Source organism: Bacillus rossius, chromosome 8 (assembly GCF_032445375.1).
Source record: "Bacillus rossius redtenbacheri isolate Brsri chromosome 8, Brsri_v3, whole genome shotgun sequence".
In the NCBI taxonomy this organism is placed as follows: domain Eukaryota; kingdom Metazoa; phylum Arthropoda; class Insecta; order Phasmatodea; family Bacillidae; genus Bacillus; species Bacillus rossius.
In genome coordinates this window covers 35,948,268-35,966,338 of record NC_086336.1, presented here as the reverse complement: position 1 = coordinate 35,966,338, position 18,071 = coordinate 35,948,268, and positions in this window count along the sequence as shown.

Here is an 18,071-nt window from a genome sequence, read left to right as displayed (position 1 = left end):
TGGGAAAAGAAAAAAAAATCACTGTTTTATCTAATTTCATAGTGGTTTTATATTGCATAATAGTTTTAGTTTCATAATAATATCATAATAGTTCTAATTTCGTAATAGTAATACTAGAAAAAAGTTCACAAACGTAAAAAGATTGTATGTTGATTGCGAATTTTATTTGCGGCAGACGGGGTGTTAAAACTTTCTAAACTGTGATGGCGACCGTTGCACGCTAGCATCCAACAGGGATGTCTCTGCAGAGATTTGCGCGAACGAGGTTCTTGCAACGGCATTAATCTGCGCGAAAAGTAGTTGCCTGCCTCCTCAACGGCCCATATCCCCGTTTATCACGTGGTTTTTGGCGCGGGCAGTACGCGGGCGCGACTCCCCGGCTTGTACCCCGGGCGAGCAGGGATCCATCCCTCGCGCGCCGCGCGACGGCCGCGCCGGCCCGTCTCGGAGACGTCGTCAGCAACACCTGCCCCGGCAACCCGGCTCCTATTGTGTGTCATCGCCACTCTACACTCTGCACTCCAGAGCAGGGGTTCCCAATAGGCGTTCCGCGGCAGGGGCACAGGGGCTCCGCGAGTCACGATCATCGCCCAATAACTTTCTCCAAGAAGTTGTGGTTTCGCCAAAAGAAAAAAAAACATCGGGAACAGCTGCTCTAGAGGTCTTATAGCCACTACTGTAGTCTGACTCAACGCTCCGACTGCAGTACATAGCAAAGGAAACTGATCCTAACCCAGCTTGTTGACATTTAAAATATTAATCGATATTTGTAATCAGTTTTAATTTTTACTATTTGTTAATTTTTCTGACACCTTAAATTGTTTTGCCAGCATTATTACAGTCATATAAGTTCTAATATATTTAAACACAGATTATTATTTCACAGGTGAAACTATGAGTAGCAGTGTGTTACTATTAATAATCTGACATTCAATTAATTATGTACTATGGTCAAACAGAGCCAATATTTATAATAATAAATCATATAAAAATGTATGGTCAAAACTGTTGAAACCAAATGGCGCCTTTCAGTTACGTTTTCTTAAGAGTAAGAATTGAATATTAAGATGATGGTGAATTTCAAAAATTGTCTTTTCAAATTTAGCTTTTAAAAATTATTTTTGTACAGTTTTAACATTTATCATTATATTATAAAGTTGCGTCTAAAGCTTTTGTGCTCTTTGGGTATATGTGCAATAGAAAACGTTGAAACAAAGACAGCGACAATAGGTACCACATAGATTGCATTGAAAAGAGAGTAAATATACCCATTAAAATTCACACTGCAATATAAAGCCGCGTTTACACAGACGCAAACGCTGTTGGCAAGAAAAACGTGAAACAGCAACTGTAAAAGTTGACAAACATTCATGTTGGCAAAAAAATATTAATCTTCCCATCAGTGAGCGTACACATAAAATATATGTTGAAACAAATGTTGGCAACATAGTTATACACGTGCAACATTGTTGTCGAAATAGTGATCAGCATTTTAATTGTGCTAGAAGCTTCACTTGGTAAGGTTGTGTGTGCAGTATAGCCCCTACTGACCTACCACATTCGTCAATATGGAGTGGAGTCTAAGTGTATTTACTTTAACATAATTGTATAGGAATCTGCCAGTTTGTGCCATTTTTACTTATTTTTTCTCAAATTGTTAAGTATAAACTAAACATCTGAACTAGATATAGATATTCTTGCAGGGTTGGGAAAAAAAACAGTTTTTTTAAAAAAAATCAAAAAACACGTTTTTTAATGTTTTAAACAGTTTTTTTTGTTTTAAACAGTTTGTCATGTTTTAAAGACGATTTTTTTAGTTTAAATTTATTTTTGTTTTTAATATTAATTTTAATCAAAACCACCACAATATGTTTTGCACATATGGTTTCAGCAGAAGTCCCATCAGGTCTAAGGTACATATATTGCGACACATTTTTGAATATGGAATTCCCTGACTGTAGCCATTCCGGATATTATTAAGTACAAGGCAAAAAGTTCACCTTTCAAGGAGTACTTATTCAGTCCTGTAACACTAAAAGAGATTAAACCTCTAGTATGGTGGATGGCTTTGGAGAAAAGTACTCATCATGCAACTCTGAACCTGGCACATCAGTTACACAGTGCAGTGGCTTCGTCAGCTGGTATTGAACGTATTTTCTCCACATTCGGTTTGTGCATAGTACTGTAAGGAACCGTCTAGGAACAGAGAAGGCTGCCAAACTTGTAACTGTTTTACGTACACTTAACTAACAAAAACCAATTTTAATTAGGTTTGATGAACTTAGTGGAACTGGCACCCTAAAAGGTATGACTGGTTTGACCCCAAGCAGTGCTGGTATTTTATGTTTACGTGAGGAATGTGTTTCACTTCAAAACTTCTCATCCTAGTCTGGATATTTATCACAATTGGTGACTTACAATGAGACAGTGATGCCTGCGATGAAAATGTCAATATGCAATTTTCGTTTTCGTAAGAAATAAAACTTTTTTTAAAATACATATAAAAAACATGTTTGGAACAGAATGTTTTAAACATTGTGTTTTAAACTTGTTTATTCAGAGTGTATTGTTTTAAACAATTTTGAACATATTGTTTTAAACATTTTGTTTTAAACGTGCCAACCCTGTAATTCTTGTGACATTCTTTCAACTACTTATTTCATATACACATATCCACAGACATCACAGTTTAAATCTCGCAATAAATCTCGTCTAGAATACTATCGGCGACTCTAGAGAGAAGGACGTACACAAAATCGCCTTTGACGTCTACTAAAAATGGCTATTTCCCGCGGCTGCAAGAAGCACATACTCCTCAGACAGCATCCTGAACAAAACTATGTTTTGACCACAATGTTCAAGTTTTTAACGTCCTGGACAATTTGTTGCCACAATGCTGCGCCGAAGTAAAACGCGGCTTCAAGCATGAGACACGCTGCAGCTCAGACAACACGACCTCGGACGATCCCCTGAGACGGCAGACACGTGCCTTTGTTACGAGCAGTGTCGTGAACGCTACAGGATGTTTCCCGAACCACTCCCGCGGGCTGTAAGCGCGTCAGCCGACCAGTTCAGCCAGCAGTCTTGGCTTGTCGAGACCCGGGAAGCCTACAACTCACGTAGTTTTGGTTCCCTGCAAGAATTTCCGAAGATTTCCGAAGTTTTGCGTTTTGGTATTAACGCCACTTCAGCCGCTAAATCAGAAGTTTCCAATGAAAACAAGCATGTTGTGACTAACCTAACCTAACCTAACCCTTCGATTTTTTAATTTCAATTCTTGAGAGAAATCCGAAGTTGCACGAACGTGGTAGGGAACCGAAACTACGTGAGTTGTAGGCTACCGGTCGAGACCCACGTTTGCATATCGGAGACGGCTGGGAAGAGGCAGGCCTCGTAACTGAAGAGAGGCAGACCCATTGAGTCATTCATTAGTATAAAATAGCGTTCGGGGACAGAAGTACCGGATAAAGACAATCTGGCGAGTGAGTTGCTGTCGAGTCAGACTCCAGTGAAAATTGCAAATAGTGTCCCTATCTGGACAGTCATTAAACTGGTTTCTTTCAATCGAGATAAGGTGTGCAGTTAAGGCACGATAGTAAAGACTGAGTATATATTAGTGAAACACAGATTATACCCAACTGGGCTATCCTTCGAACATACTCTTCACTCGTAAAAATATGAAGATCATTAACATACAGCTTAAAACTTTCCATCGTTCTTTTTTAATACTTTTTTATTACCTCTCTAGACTCCCTGCTTTGTAACTGATAATAATCTCTCCAAAAAGTACGAGAATAAAAATTTCTCTCGGGATATTCTTATCCTGCCACCCCAACAAGTTCTCTGCATATAAAGCTGTAATTGAGAACGAGACTACCTTCCTCCCAAACGTATATAAAAAAAACTTACCTCCCAAACGTATAAAAAAAACTTACGTGTAACTACAAAATCTAGATAGGCAAAAAAAAAAAAAATTCAAAAGAATTGCCTTTCTATTTTTCCCCGAGCGACACCGGAAGCTATTAAGCAGCCTCGCTCTCACGCAGAATTTAATCCCTCGCCGACCATAAAATGGTATAAGAGGCGAAGATAAGGGCGGGCGGGCGAAGAAACACGGAATTACATTAGTAAGAGATATTAAAGGTCGATCAATGTAAGCAGCGGGATGCGAAGGGTTCAGCACCCCTCCCCCGCTTCCCCTTTTCAACCAAAACCGCCATGGCTGTGGTTCCAGTGAACCGTGCAGCCTGATAAAGTAAACAAGGCGCGCCGAGGCGCCCCTCCCCCCACGTGGAGGCCGGCGCCACGCCAACAACCCTTCTCGCGGCGGGGATGAATTATGTAGCGCGCGGCTCGGGCGAGGGTTGTCTGCGGCTGCGGCGAGAGGCTCGCTACCAGACATTCCTTGCGCCCAGCGCACGCCCGCTTCGTAACAACCCCGCAGCGACGTGGCACGCAAACTGAGCCCGAGCTACTGGGTACATTCCACCACCGCGTCTGCTGCTCCCGCGATGCGCGGGAACATAACTAATGGCAACCGATAAGACTGCATTTCAAGGTTACGAAATATCAATTTAAAAAAAAAAATATGCTTCCAGATCATAGCACGGGCAGAATTGACACATATAATAAGAAAAATAAACGACAATATAATAATACAAGCCTACATATTCTAGTATTTGAACAATTTTTAACATATTTACAACATGAACATACATGGCTACCACCACAGCTAAGTACTCTGCTTGTTCTTTAAATAATTTTAATTGAACACTTCTTGGACGCAAATTAAGAAATAAAAATGTAAAACATAAACCCACGGAACAAGCCTAAATCAGCTGAAGACAAACAGATACACCAAAACGATGTACCTAAACAGATATTATGAACACAACGACGGCAGCACAGAACAACACATTAAAACTTAAATATCAGACAGCAAAAAAATTCCATGGAAGGAATTTAGTCATAAAAAATTATAACAGCACAAACGAACAACTTGGGCTAACAACGAAGAGACAGTTTCAACAATAACAGTAAATACAGACAGACAACAAAACCTGGACATAGCAGCAAATTTTCGAGCACGATGAAAATAAACAGATATTATGGACAAAACAAAGACGAAAACACCGACGAACACAGCAGGTTTCCCATGAGAAAAAAAAAACAGTTGCTGCAACTGCCTGTATTTACTGTTATTGTTGAAACTGTCTCGTCGTAGTTAGCTCATAGTGTTCGTCTGTGCTGTTATTTTTTCTTGACTAAATTCCTTCCACGGAATTCATTTGCTGTCTGATATTTAAGTTTTCGTGTGTTCGTTTGTGCTGTCATCGTTGTGTTGTAAATAATACGTGTTTAGATACATCGTTGGGTTCATCTGTTTGACAGCTGATTTAGGCTTGTTCTCTGTGGGTTTATATTTTCATTTTTATTTCTTAATTTGCGTTCTTGATTCACCCCTCCCGTTGACAAACAGTGCAAAACTGCAATGGCGTATGTCCAAGAAAAAGTATTAAATGAAAGTAAACGGAAGGGCTCAGCAATGCCGAGCTAATCAGTACGGATTCGTCTCCGCCTGCGCGCCTTTGTAGAAACTCCTGTTCCATGAGATCCGTCTCCGTTTCAGTGTCACTGTCGAACGGGCCTTACGGCGATACCAAGGTTGTTTGGAGAAAATATTCAACAATATAAGTACAGTAAAGCCCCGATTATTCGCGGAATTGAGTGGCGAGGAAACAGCTGATAGCGGAAATCGCGTATAACCCCCCCCCCCCCCACACACACACACACACACAAACCACAAAAAAAAAAAATGAGGCGCAAACGAGGGAAAAAAATATTTCAGCATAAAAAAATTATGTTTTATTGTAACAAAAAAATAATACGTAAAACTTAAAATTTGTACAGTACAGCAGAAACTTTCGCTCTACGTCTAAAACACTAATATAAAGAACAGTAAATTAAAAAATATGTACTGTAAAGTTAACAAAAAGTGTTAAATTACGCCTTAAAAAAACCACTCGCTTTTGCTTCTTGCTTTGGAAATTATCTTTTTTAAATTCTAGATTGTACTTGCCTAGCATGAGTTTTTTTTTTTTTTTTGCCAGATGTGCGGCGTTGTCTTATTCCTCTAAATATTGAAGCATTCCGTCTACGTGCTGCAAAGCAGTTTCGCGTCTCATCACAGTCACTGGCGGATCATGAGGGGGGAATGGGGTGGGGTGTTGGTGTGGTGGGGGTGGGGGAAGGGTTAGCAGCGTGACCTCCCCCTGAACATTATATATATTAATTTTCTCCTAATTCCTTACTATGGTTTACCAAAATTACTTGAGTGTTATTTTACTGCAGTGCTATAGATAACAGGAAGTTTTTGAACCACAAATAAAATGAACCTAATATTTCAATTCTAAACCATTTCAATTCTGACCATTCTGGATCCGCCCTTGCGCCTCGTCTTCTTCACTTTCACTTTGTTCTTCGTTCTCGTTCACTCCCATTGCTTTGTTCGTTATCTCTATACGTCAGTCAGTCGTTCAAGCCCTGGCTCACTCGCGTCGCATTCCGGCCACGCTTCTATGATCTCTTCCTTCGAAGACATTCTCACCTCCCGGAACGGATGTCACTAGGTCAACAAGTGTAGCGGTCGGCATGACTAATGTTTTGAATGACATTTGTTTCAATACTAGGAAAGTATTTCTTTCTCCGTGATTTAACGAGGGGTTTAGGGTTTGATGTAATTCCAAGCAGACGCAATATCGTAAATTATACCCAAAATTGTTCATTCTTCATAAATTCTAAGAGACTGCAACCTTCTTAGATTTTTGAGAGTAACAGCTTTGGTCTGTATGTTCTCTTCATGGTTGCAATGACACCCTGGCCCATAGGTTGTATCAGTGCAGTAACACTTGGGAACAACTATGCAAAAATTTGCCCGTCAGAAAGAATATTTAAGGACACTTCTAGCTGGGTGTGAAGGTGCGTTCTCAATTTACAAAACATCCTTTTTTGGCAAATTTTTTTAGTCACGATGTTTACATACTGAAGAGACAAAATCTTTTCAAACCATTCTTGAACAATCTGCTGGTTCAGCCAACCCCCCCCCCCCCCCTTTTTTTTTTTGTTGAAATAATCAACTGGTAACTTTTCTGCCTTTGTCCCCTTAAAAGGCGTCTGTTTATTAGATTTACCGATTACAAGAAGCCTAATTCTGTTACTCTACCTGCAGCGCTGCTGGATGACAGGACTAATTTTTTTTTCTTTGCTACTTCTGTGACCTACCGCTGTATGTTCTGATCAAGTACGAGTGGGAAGACGCTTCCAAAAATAAGTCCCGATTCATCAACGTTATGACAGATCTTCAGACATCACAAACTCTTCAAAATCACGTAAAAAGTCATCAGCTGCTTGTTTATCACCACTCAGCTTCTCTCCGCGTAGACCAATCTCTCCAGTTCCATGAAGTTTCTTAAAACTATGTAACCAACCGGACGACGCATCCAAATTTTCTTCCTGTCCTAACAAATTAATTTTTTTTTTTTGTTTTAGCTGCAACGACAGGACCAGACACAGGGACGCCAACACTACGCACCACCATTCCGCTAATCCCGAGTCAAGTTATTATAGGTGGGTTTCTTCATTGCTTTTTGTTTATCCATCCTAGAAGCACTGTCCGACACCTACGGAAAGGCCAACAGTATCTTTTTTTTTTTGTTTAAAACGTCTGGCACTGTTGTTTCCCCAATACCGCAGTCCTAAAATATCTGCTTCCTTAAAGGAGCCATTTTCTATTTTATAAATCATTTCTAGTTTTTGTGTAATCGTTAACACAACCTTGTTTCGTTTTTCAGACACTATTAATTTCAAGAACTAACGAAACTCCAAACTTGAGCACTAACATGAAACACAAAGCACGCTTAGTAACAACTGACACCACTGGAGGCCCACTCGGGTAGTCAAGGTCAGTGATCACAGAATGTGAAAGCCATGACGGAAACAAAAAGAGCGAAAGCCTGCCACTCATCCACAAATTCCGAGAAGGCCTATAGGATTACGATGCACAATAAACACTGTCAGTAATTTTCGACCTTCGCACTGTAGGACCTATTGTATTTTCCCTGTTGTTGGTTTGGATTTAAAGATTTTTTTTTTCGAGGTTCATAATTGAAAAATAAAAAATTTATTTTCGCGACACTCGCGGATCATCCGCTCGCACATAATCAGGGCTTTACTGTATGCGTGACTTCACGAGCACACATACAGCACAAAGAGTAACGAAACTGTCATTTTTTAACAGCAGCTACTTTTCGTTAACAACCAGCCCCAAAGGCTGGCATTAAATATAATTAGAAACAAGATAAAACGTTAATATTAAAATTTACAATCAGTGAAATTCCAAGCGTTTAAATTTTCATCTGAAAGTTTTAAAAAAATCATTACATTAAAATATATCCTAGTTTATACGTGATTTCGAAAAGTTTTTTTTAGGAGTACAATAATCTAGAACTCGGTGTATGCTTTTTTTTCTCCCCTTTCTTTAGTTTTAAAATTTAATTTTGTTGCACGAAGTAATTATTATGGTATTTTAAAAAGACCTATTCATCCGCTGGTACAGAAAAAAAAAAAGGGCTTCAGAAAACTTTTTTGTGAGAAATACCGAATGAAAAAAAACAAAGTGGTAAAAATTGTTGTGGTTATACGGCTTCTAAAAGTTCTCTCGGGGTCGGCCATGTTGGATAGCTTAATTTTTTTTGTTGGCACAAATGTACAATATCATAAATAATAATTCAACCCGCATCATGCTTGCTTGGTGTGGTGCATCTACAGCCAGGATACGTCGACAATGGAAAGCATAAATCGGGTAACCTGTGTGTGGTATTATCGTAACCCGACAACCGCCAAGCACAAGACACGGCCTGGAAGTGAGGAAGTGTGGAGGGGGGCGGGGTGGGGGTGGAGGAGAAAGGGGCGGCTGCGAGCAGTCGAGAGGGCGGAGGCAACGCGGTTATCAAGCAATGTCTGCCGGTAATCACCCCGACCCCAGCGGTGCTCCCGACGCACAGCCGACATCGGCCGCTCCCGCGATAAGACGCGCCGCTACACACAACGCTAATTAATAATTAATTACGCGCGCGGCGGGCCATTAGGCCCTCTCCCCCCTAAACCTGGTCCGGAACACAGGTGAAACACATCCGGGGAGCGAGCAACAACGGCCTATCGCGCAGCTTCCTGAAGCATTTTCCCAACGTGTACCGCGAGACCGCAGAATATTTACTTTTATAAATTGTTATTCCGCGTACTGCTCGCGCACGGGAAATTTAATAGCACGGAACGGGGATAGGATGAAGGGGAGATACAGATAAGGTGGATTTGGAGGGGGCGGGGGGGGGGGGGGGGGGGTTGGAAAATTTATTTTTTTCTCGTTACATTGCAAAAAAAAAAAAAGTGAACGAGTCTCACTACTCGCCAGAGATATGATCAATCCAAACTCGGTAACGAGAAAATTTTTGTGTTCCCATACTGAAACTAAAAATACGAAACTCGGACACGAAATGTAAAGTGTAATTCCTTAAAATAATGTCGAGCGTGATAAGAGAACTTAAAATGAGTAAATACTTTTCTTGGCCCGAATCACGCGTAGTTTCCGCACCCACCGTTGTAAGTCGCTGCCGGAGCAGCTACGTCTACCATAGAATCATTCGATTTGCAGAGCGAAATTTTAAAATATCTCATGAAACGGCTCCGATAAAAGCGAGAAAAAAACTTGAAAAAAATTACTAAACCCCGGCTTCGAACCTGATTTTCGACAAGGAATTTTTAAAATACTGCCCATTTTCTAAATATTCATTAAACAGATAACACTATAAAGTTACCCTTTGGCTTTGTGGTTCCATATATCCGATCCATGTGGCTTCCGTTCCATTCACAGGATCACTCCTACCTAATGCCGTATACTGAAGAGCAAAGGATGTCACGGGTCAACAAAAAAAAAGTGACAAATAAGGAAACAAGCTTTAATTAGATATTAGTTACGTTATCTAGCTATGCATTATTAACATATAAAACGAGGTTACAACTGCACTGTTTTAGAATGAGAGAAAAAAGGAGGATGGATAACTTGTTTATGTTTCGCTAAAGGTGAGCCACGCATCGTTCCTACAAAATATATTAACTGCATCAACCACTGTTGATCACTCTGCGACACCTGATGGCGTACAGCATGTGGCGTTTAATATACTAGCGAGAACAAACTTGAGGAAATGTAACAATACGGGTAGCCTTCAAAGATGAGAACAGAGACACAAGTGGTAGTCGTCTTGTCTCGGCTCCGGGGCGCAGATAGACGAGAGAACCCCTTCACACTGTGTAAATAACTCTGCACAGATTAACACTTACTCGCTCCACCACTGTGCGCTCAGAATGCAGAGTCACGGTTATCAAAGTCTGCCACTGTGCTGCGTGCGTCTCGGCCCGTCTCGCATTGTGTGTCCGCAGATGTGTTTCTGCCGAGTCTTCCACCCCGGGAGGGGAGGGAGTGTCGACAAATTAATTTGGGGGGCGACGCGCGAAGAGGGCGACGGACGAAGAAGCGACGGGAGAAGACAGATGAAGCCAGCTGAGGAGTAATTATTTTCCGGGCTCTCACAGGGCGCCAGGGACCTATTCTCCCCCCCCCCCTCCCACTGCCATAAGCCCGGGGGCACACAGAGCTCCCTAGTCCCCTGGAAGACGTGATGGAGGGGCTGCGATGGATCAGCGCATTAAGGCGTCCGTCTAGTCGGCGATGTATCTGTTATAGTAACGGCGCGGTAGCGCCTCTAAGAGCAAGGCTCTGAACAAGCGCCCAGTGCATAGGGCAGCTATGAGATCCGAGTGACGAACATAACATTATATGGCGGAGATATGAATATATAGGCGTGTGCAATTACCTTGAATGCTTTCAGGAATTTCTACCGGGCGTTTCATGCTTAAAAATTATTCCGAAAACACGCACTTCAGACCTTTTCACAATTCCAAAAATGCAGTTTACAAACGAAATACGATAACAGAACTCATCCGCCCTCAAAGTAGTCTTTTAATTGCTTTTCGTAAACAGGCGCCCACTCGGATAACTTGAGCAGATTTCAAATCACAAATTTCGATTTCCTGAGCTCTGCGCACCGCATGTATGCTCGGGTAGGTGGGGGCCTTAAGCCACGTCATCCGCGCCCATCCATAAGCGCCTCAAGTTCAGCTCCGCGACGACGGCTCACTGTTGCCATTCTTAACACGAAGCAACGAATAGTTTTCCAACCGATAAGAAATTCCACGGTTTCATATCAGTTCCCTAACTCTGGTTGAAGAGGAAAGGGGGTGAATACGAGGGGCTGGAGCTCTATCATCCTGCCTATGGCACATTACACGGGATCGAATTACGTTTTCTGGCGCTAACCACAAGCACGTTAGTTTGTGGATGCGAGCTCCGCATTTCGGGAGCTTATAGGCGCGGCACTGCCCGATGTGTCGTAGTTGGGGTTACCAGTTTTCTTTACGTCAAGTTGCGGTGATTAGAACCCAAGCATAAAAATTTCAATACAAAACATACTATTTTCCAACGCTAAATTAAAAATACTTATTTTTAAATTTCTGTTCCCATGGGTCTTTAAGGGAAATATGGACTATTTCTACAGCATACGTGAAATAATGACAACTTATTGACAAAAAACATATACATTTCTGTAGGAAACTCATTTTAGAAATTTATGTAAGATGTCTCGTACGTCTTTTAAAATGTAATGAGAGGTACTAACAGCTTGTAAATATTTTTAAAAAAATGTCGATGCTGCTGGTGTTATGAACTGTTATATTTAATGCTAGCCAATCATCGGTCACGAAAAATTGACTCGCAGGTTGCACCGGAATATAGAGATGAATTTACTGAAGGAAAATATCGCGTCAAAATGTTAGCTGAAATACTAAAATAATAAATGCGAATTTTTCCCTCGCATTTATTCTTGAGTTATGAATATTAATACATGACGTCATGAAACATCTAAAACAACACACGACTATTCTCAACATTTCAGTGCAACCTTATAGGAAACGACACTATCCCCCTTTCTTACTTTTTTCCGCGATTGCTGAGGCGGCATTGCCGCATAGCACATCCCCCCCCCCCCAATTTTTTTTATTTTATTTATGTAACACGTATAAATTTGACCCACATTTTACTTTAACAACCGCAAAAAATCAACACAAAAAAAACTCACGAACGCCAATTTATTTTATTTTAGGGGGGAGGGGGTGTTTCTGACTTTGGGTCAGTGCGTGTGTAGCAAGTTCCCCCCACCGCCACCTCTATGAAACAACAGCGGCGCCATGTGCAAGTTCACGCCGGATGACGGGGGAGCAACAGAGGAGGGGGTGATGTTAATTGGTTGCAGGGAGAGGAGAGGGGTGGAGCCAGCCCCGGATGTCATGTCAAGGGCGGGAGCGACCGCGGCCGGCGACGAGACGGCCTCGCGGCGGGCAGTGATTAATTAAACCAAGCAGAGCCCGTCGTGGCTAGGGACCCGGGGGATCCCTTGCCCCCTCCCCACGCGCATCGAACCGTCGGCAGCTGAGCGCCGCCGGGTAATGAGCAAAGTTCGTGCGGCGACCACCAGGCGCGCTCTTCGCGCCGACAGGCGTCAAGCCCCACGTCGCGTCGCGTCGCGGCGAGCGGACCGCTTCCGGTGTTCGTTCCCGAGAGCCTCCGTCGCGCTCACCTCAGCTACCGATCCACGCGCATACATATTTTACTCCCATCAATTACCACAACGTTGAATGACTTGTCCTAAAGAGGAATTAGACCAAGCAATCTTTAATCTTCCCATCATTTTACTATAATATTGTAATTCTAAACGATTTATCCCATTTTTGTTTTAACAGTTCAATGCATTAATCATGTCTTCCCGACCCACTATACCTGGTTGCAACCACACATTTACTTACAAGTTCTAGTCAGTAAGCGCCGATAGGAAATAATATATTATTTCACGCAGGCGACTGCAAATATCTCAAATATCGTGGGCTTAGTGGAAAAAGTTGGTAAGTTCACTTTCACTTTTTGTGAAAATGAGTTAACTTCACAGATTAAGTTGTAAGGGCAATATCTTCGCCAAGAAAACGTTTGGAAGTCCAAATAATGAATGATTGTGGACGTTTTCTTCTAGCTTTATTTCGGCAAGTCCATTATAACGCTATTCTAGGCAAGCAAAACTTGGTAAGTGAACTAACAGCTTTTTTACAGAAATTGGACTTGCAGACTTTTTCCAATAAGCCCACGATATGATAATAATACCATTTTCACAAGTCCTATGCTATGTAAAAAAAATCACGGCAACTTTATTGCAAGCGGTATCAAAATATTTGATAGGTAGGCCTAATACATATAAGGTGGCAGCCTGGCTGTACCGCCAAACCACTCAATATTTCTTGAAAGTGTCCGATTAAGAATATCATTTAAGAACCATTACACTTGCCCATACAAATTATCTTGTCATGGTTCCTCCGTAACACGTTTATTTTTGATAATATAAAAGGATAAAACGAGTGCTCTCACGGACGTTTTTAGGCATGAAAGATGTCTCAACAGTGTTGTGATATACGTTAAGTCTTTAATAATCCAGCATAAAATTATAGGGTTACCGCTTATACACTATGTACATAGAAGAAAAAGTCCCAGTTATAATATTTGATAGTATCAACTGTAAGCGTTGTAGTGTGTTGGTTCAAGGTCATAATTAAAGAGTTAACTCGAAAAGTTTTAGGTTAGCGCATGCGCAAATACTCCTGTGTTGTTTTTCTCGCTTGCAGTGCCACCTACGTTGAAAGAATGGCTCTTTTCCCAAGCTGTAAACTCTTATTCGGCAACAGGATGTAGCCCCTCCAAATCTGAAACTCTTCGAGAGTGGTTGAACGTCGCAAGTCCCTGACGTCGGATTGGTCGTAATGGTCGAGACGACAGAGCTCTTTTTCATTGGCCTAAACGTTCACCTGACATAACGCCATGCGATTTTTTCTTCCTTTTGGGACTTTATAAAAAAATTGTGTCGACATTCCGCAGCTACCTAATGATTTGCTAGATTTTATACACAGAACTGAAGAGGCTATTGCTTCCAATAATCCGGACTTGTTAACGAAAGTGTGGGAAGAATTGGACTTTAAGTTGGACGCGTGCCGTATAACTAAATGTGCAAATATTGAACATTAAAAAAAAAAACCAGGTTATTTTACCTTCAAATTGATGAATGATTTGTTGTAAATAGTATTAAACTTTTATTATAGAATTGAAACTGGATCATTATTTTATGGACACCCTTAATTACTAATCAATCTAATATATTGCTACGAGGATGCTACAGGCGAGGCAACGAGGCAGGCCAGTCAGTCCGGCGCATGGGCCAGCGGGGGCACAGGGGGCCCCACATCCCGGACAGGTACCCACCGTCACCCCGCTGCATGGTAATCGGATTAGCGCACGCCTCCTCCCCCCGTTTTAACGTTTCCAAAGCCCCATCTGCGTGGCGCAACTAGGACACCATTGTTCTTGGAGATTCAAGTGTGGAGTCAACCCTGACGAGGCGACACTTGGAAGGGCCGTGAGACCTTTCCAGAGCGGGGACTGAGGGGTGTGCAAACAGCGAGGTCGATCGACGGGCTTCACGTAATAAAACTGGTGTAACTCCAGGTATTGTTATGCACGGCGGGTGAGCGAGTAGTGCGAGGCAGTTGTGTTGAGGCGGTGAGTGGTAACAAACGAGCATTATGGTTGAGCATGTCGAGACGAGCTCCAGTAGGCAGACTAAATTTAGGACTTGCTGAAAGAGTGTAATTTGTGGGCAGAAAAATTGTAACTTAACTAATAGTGTAAATAATAATAAATAAATAAACCAACCTTTTTTAATTAATTGGGCTATTCTTTTTCTTACTTGTGTTTTTTCCACTCTTAACAATATTCATTTCACTAATCAGATATGACGAAATATTTTTTGATGAAAATAAAGTCCAGGAGAGCAACTCAACAGGGCATTACAGTCAACTCTCATAGTCACGCGCTGAGTTCTATCGAGAGAGAGCGTAGCAGTAACTAACACGTTTGCATGATGAAAGAAGTACGTTGCGGTGGTAGCAACTGCGATGTTAAGTATTATACCGCTGCGTCAACGAGGACACGGTCGCAGAGGTCGGCGCGAGACGTGACGTAGGGGCTTAAGGGGCTCAAGCCCCCCCCCCCCCCACCAAATACAAAATTGAGTCCACCCCTGACAGAAATCTCTAAAAGATTTGTGTAATGGGAGTGCATGACTTGATGTAAGCTTTTGGACATACGCCATTGCTAAGCACATGTATGTCTGTAGAATAAAACTACAAAAAACCAAAAGACAAAAAACACAAATTAAGCAAACATGAATATTATGTGTATATATCCTGTTGAAAACAGCAATTGTTGCTTAACTTGTGTTTTTTGTCTTTTGGTTTTTTGTAGTTTTGTTCTACAGACATACATGTGCTTAGCAATGGCGTATGTCCAAAAGCTTACATCAAGAAATCTTTAACGAAACGTGACATTATCCTACGTTCTTAGTACTGCACTTCCTAAAGTACAATCTCCATCACTTATACGTATTTACTTAATACATTTTAAGAACGTATAGCAAGTTTTCAAATTTCAAAGTTCCTATAAGAAGGCCCTGGGCTGGGTGAAGCCCCTCCTGGATACTCTCGTCAGGAAGCAGAGGACCGCCGAGGAGCAGGGACGAACGGGGGCGAAGGGCGACGGCATTGTTCGCCCGCCGAGATGGCTTCCCCCGGCTGCGACAATGGCGTCCGGGGAGACGGCGTAATTGTCGCCCAAGAGACGGCGCGACTTCAGTGTGCCGGCGCGCCGTTCCGAAACTAGCTGCGCCCGTGCTTGTGCATCGACTGTTGGAGAGCTCGCCTTTCACTGCCCGCAGAGTCGCAGACAGCGCGTATCTTCGTATCTTCAGGGGGTCATATCCAAGTGTCGCCTGTTTACAAAAAGCATTTAGGTATTAAGCTAAAGGGGAATGAGTAATTTTGTTTCCGTATTCCTTTTTTTTAAACTGTATTCATATAGAAGGGTGAAAATGGCTAACACTCGTGTTTTCAGAATATTTTTGTGCATGAAACACCAGGTACAGATTCTCGAAAACACTCAAGGAACTTACTTGCATTAAGTATTTATCTTAATTTCTCCACCATATAAAGACATGGTCACCGCTCAGACCTCATAGTTGGTATATGCACGACGAGAAGACTATGTGTCTTATGCTTAAGAGCAATATCGCGTTAGGAGCGCCAGCGAACGACGCACTTATCATTCGCCCTCACTAACACAAATACACCTCTCACTAGGCGATCCCCTTTCTGGGTACCACTGTGCGACGTAAACCCTCATCAATACAAAATTTAAAAAAATGCTGTTCCAAGTGTCAAAATCGAGTTACGAAGTCTTATGTCCTTAACTTAAAAAAAGAATTGTTTTAGTGTTTAGTTATGTATGCTTTATTTGAATTTTACCAGTTTAGTGAAGAAAAACAATAGCTATCACACATTAAAGGTTTTTCAAATGACATTATCTTAGTTCGTGATTTTAGGACATTTATCACAATTGCTAATCTCCGTCTAATTATCCTGAACTACACTGGTTAGTCAAGAGTCCCGAAACGCTGGTAGTGTACTACTTATGACTGGTTTCACCAACAGCAATTTAAAAAATATGGGGGGGGGGGGGGGGAATATTTCTAAGTTTATTTGGGTGCATGTTTAAACCTCTGCATCTTTACAATTATAAAACAGAAGGGGTTTTCATACGTGATTAATACCTACTCTAAGGTTTTGAAATGATTTTCATCATACAAATTAAAATAATTAGTTACTGACGATATGGGTGGAATCAAAGAAATAAATTCCATATTTTGAGTGTCATGTAAGTTAAGTCATGAAAATGATAAAAAAATATTTAAAATTTAATTCGAAAACCTGAGAAAATCAAGATACCGAGCGTAGCAAATAGTAAATGAAAGATAATGGGGAAGATTTACACGGGAATAAGATATACACTAAATACAAATACAATGAAAATCTGCTTAGCTAAGGTTTATATTTAAGAAAAGGAATAGCTAATAGCCCTTCAAACAGGCCTTGCCAGGTCATGTAGCAGAATCGAGTCGTCTTGGTGGATGTAAGCCTGTGCTTTCTTTCACACGCCAGGTTGAAAGTTTTTTTTTCCTTTCAATTTTTGCGTAAATATTCCTAGCAAATGTATATGTCTATTGCGTGTGTTATTTCAAAAAATATTTTCAACGGATATTTACTAACATTGTAATATGATGTGTTAAAAGTCGCCCAAGTGTTTGTAACCATCACGAATTATATAAAAATGTAGCAACTAACCGTTGGCAATTGCTAGTATTTGTTGACATAACAATAAATGCCAGAGAGCTTTAGTGTTATACATGAATAATAGCCCTAAACTAATAGTTATGATGATTAAAAAAAAAAATGCGTGTGAAACTTGGCCTCACTTGTTCGAACCCCACCGGGCCAGGACAGTTCCCTGTTGACGCGAGCGGCGGGGACTGGGTGACGTCACGGGCCCGAGAACACGGCCTCATCACTATGCGCTAGACGAAGAGGGGCTGGCGACCGACCCACTCGACTACTGCTGCCGCAGCGCCCCCGAGGAGGGGTAGCAGGCTTGTACAGGGGGGAGGGGGAGAAGGCTTCTTTGTTTCGAAGGCTGCAAGGTCACGTACCGCCACTCCCACCCCAGAAGACCTCCCGCGCCGACTAACAACCTTCTCCTTGGCCACCAGCCACTCCGCCTAGGGAAGCCTTCTTTTCACAGACGAGAGAGCCAAAACCCGAAGTTCCCCGAAGTTCATGCTAGCTTTTTTTTTCTCTCCGTATCTTTAATGTAGCTATCCTAACCAAATCAACCGCCAACAATGTTATAAAGTATTTATAATATAGCTAACCGAACCTAATTGACCATTAGTATCCTTTTATCAACACATTTACAATAA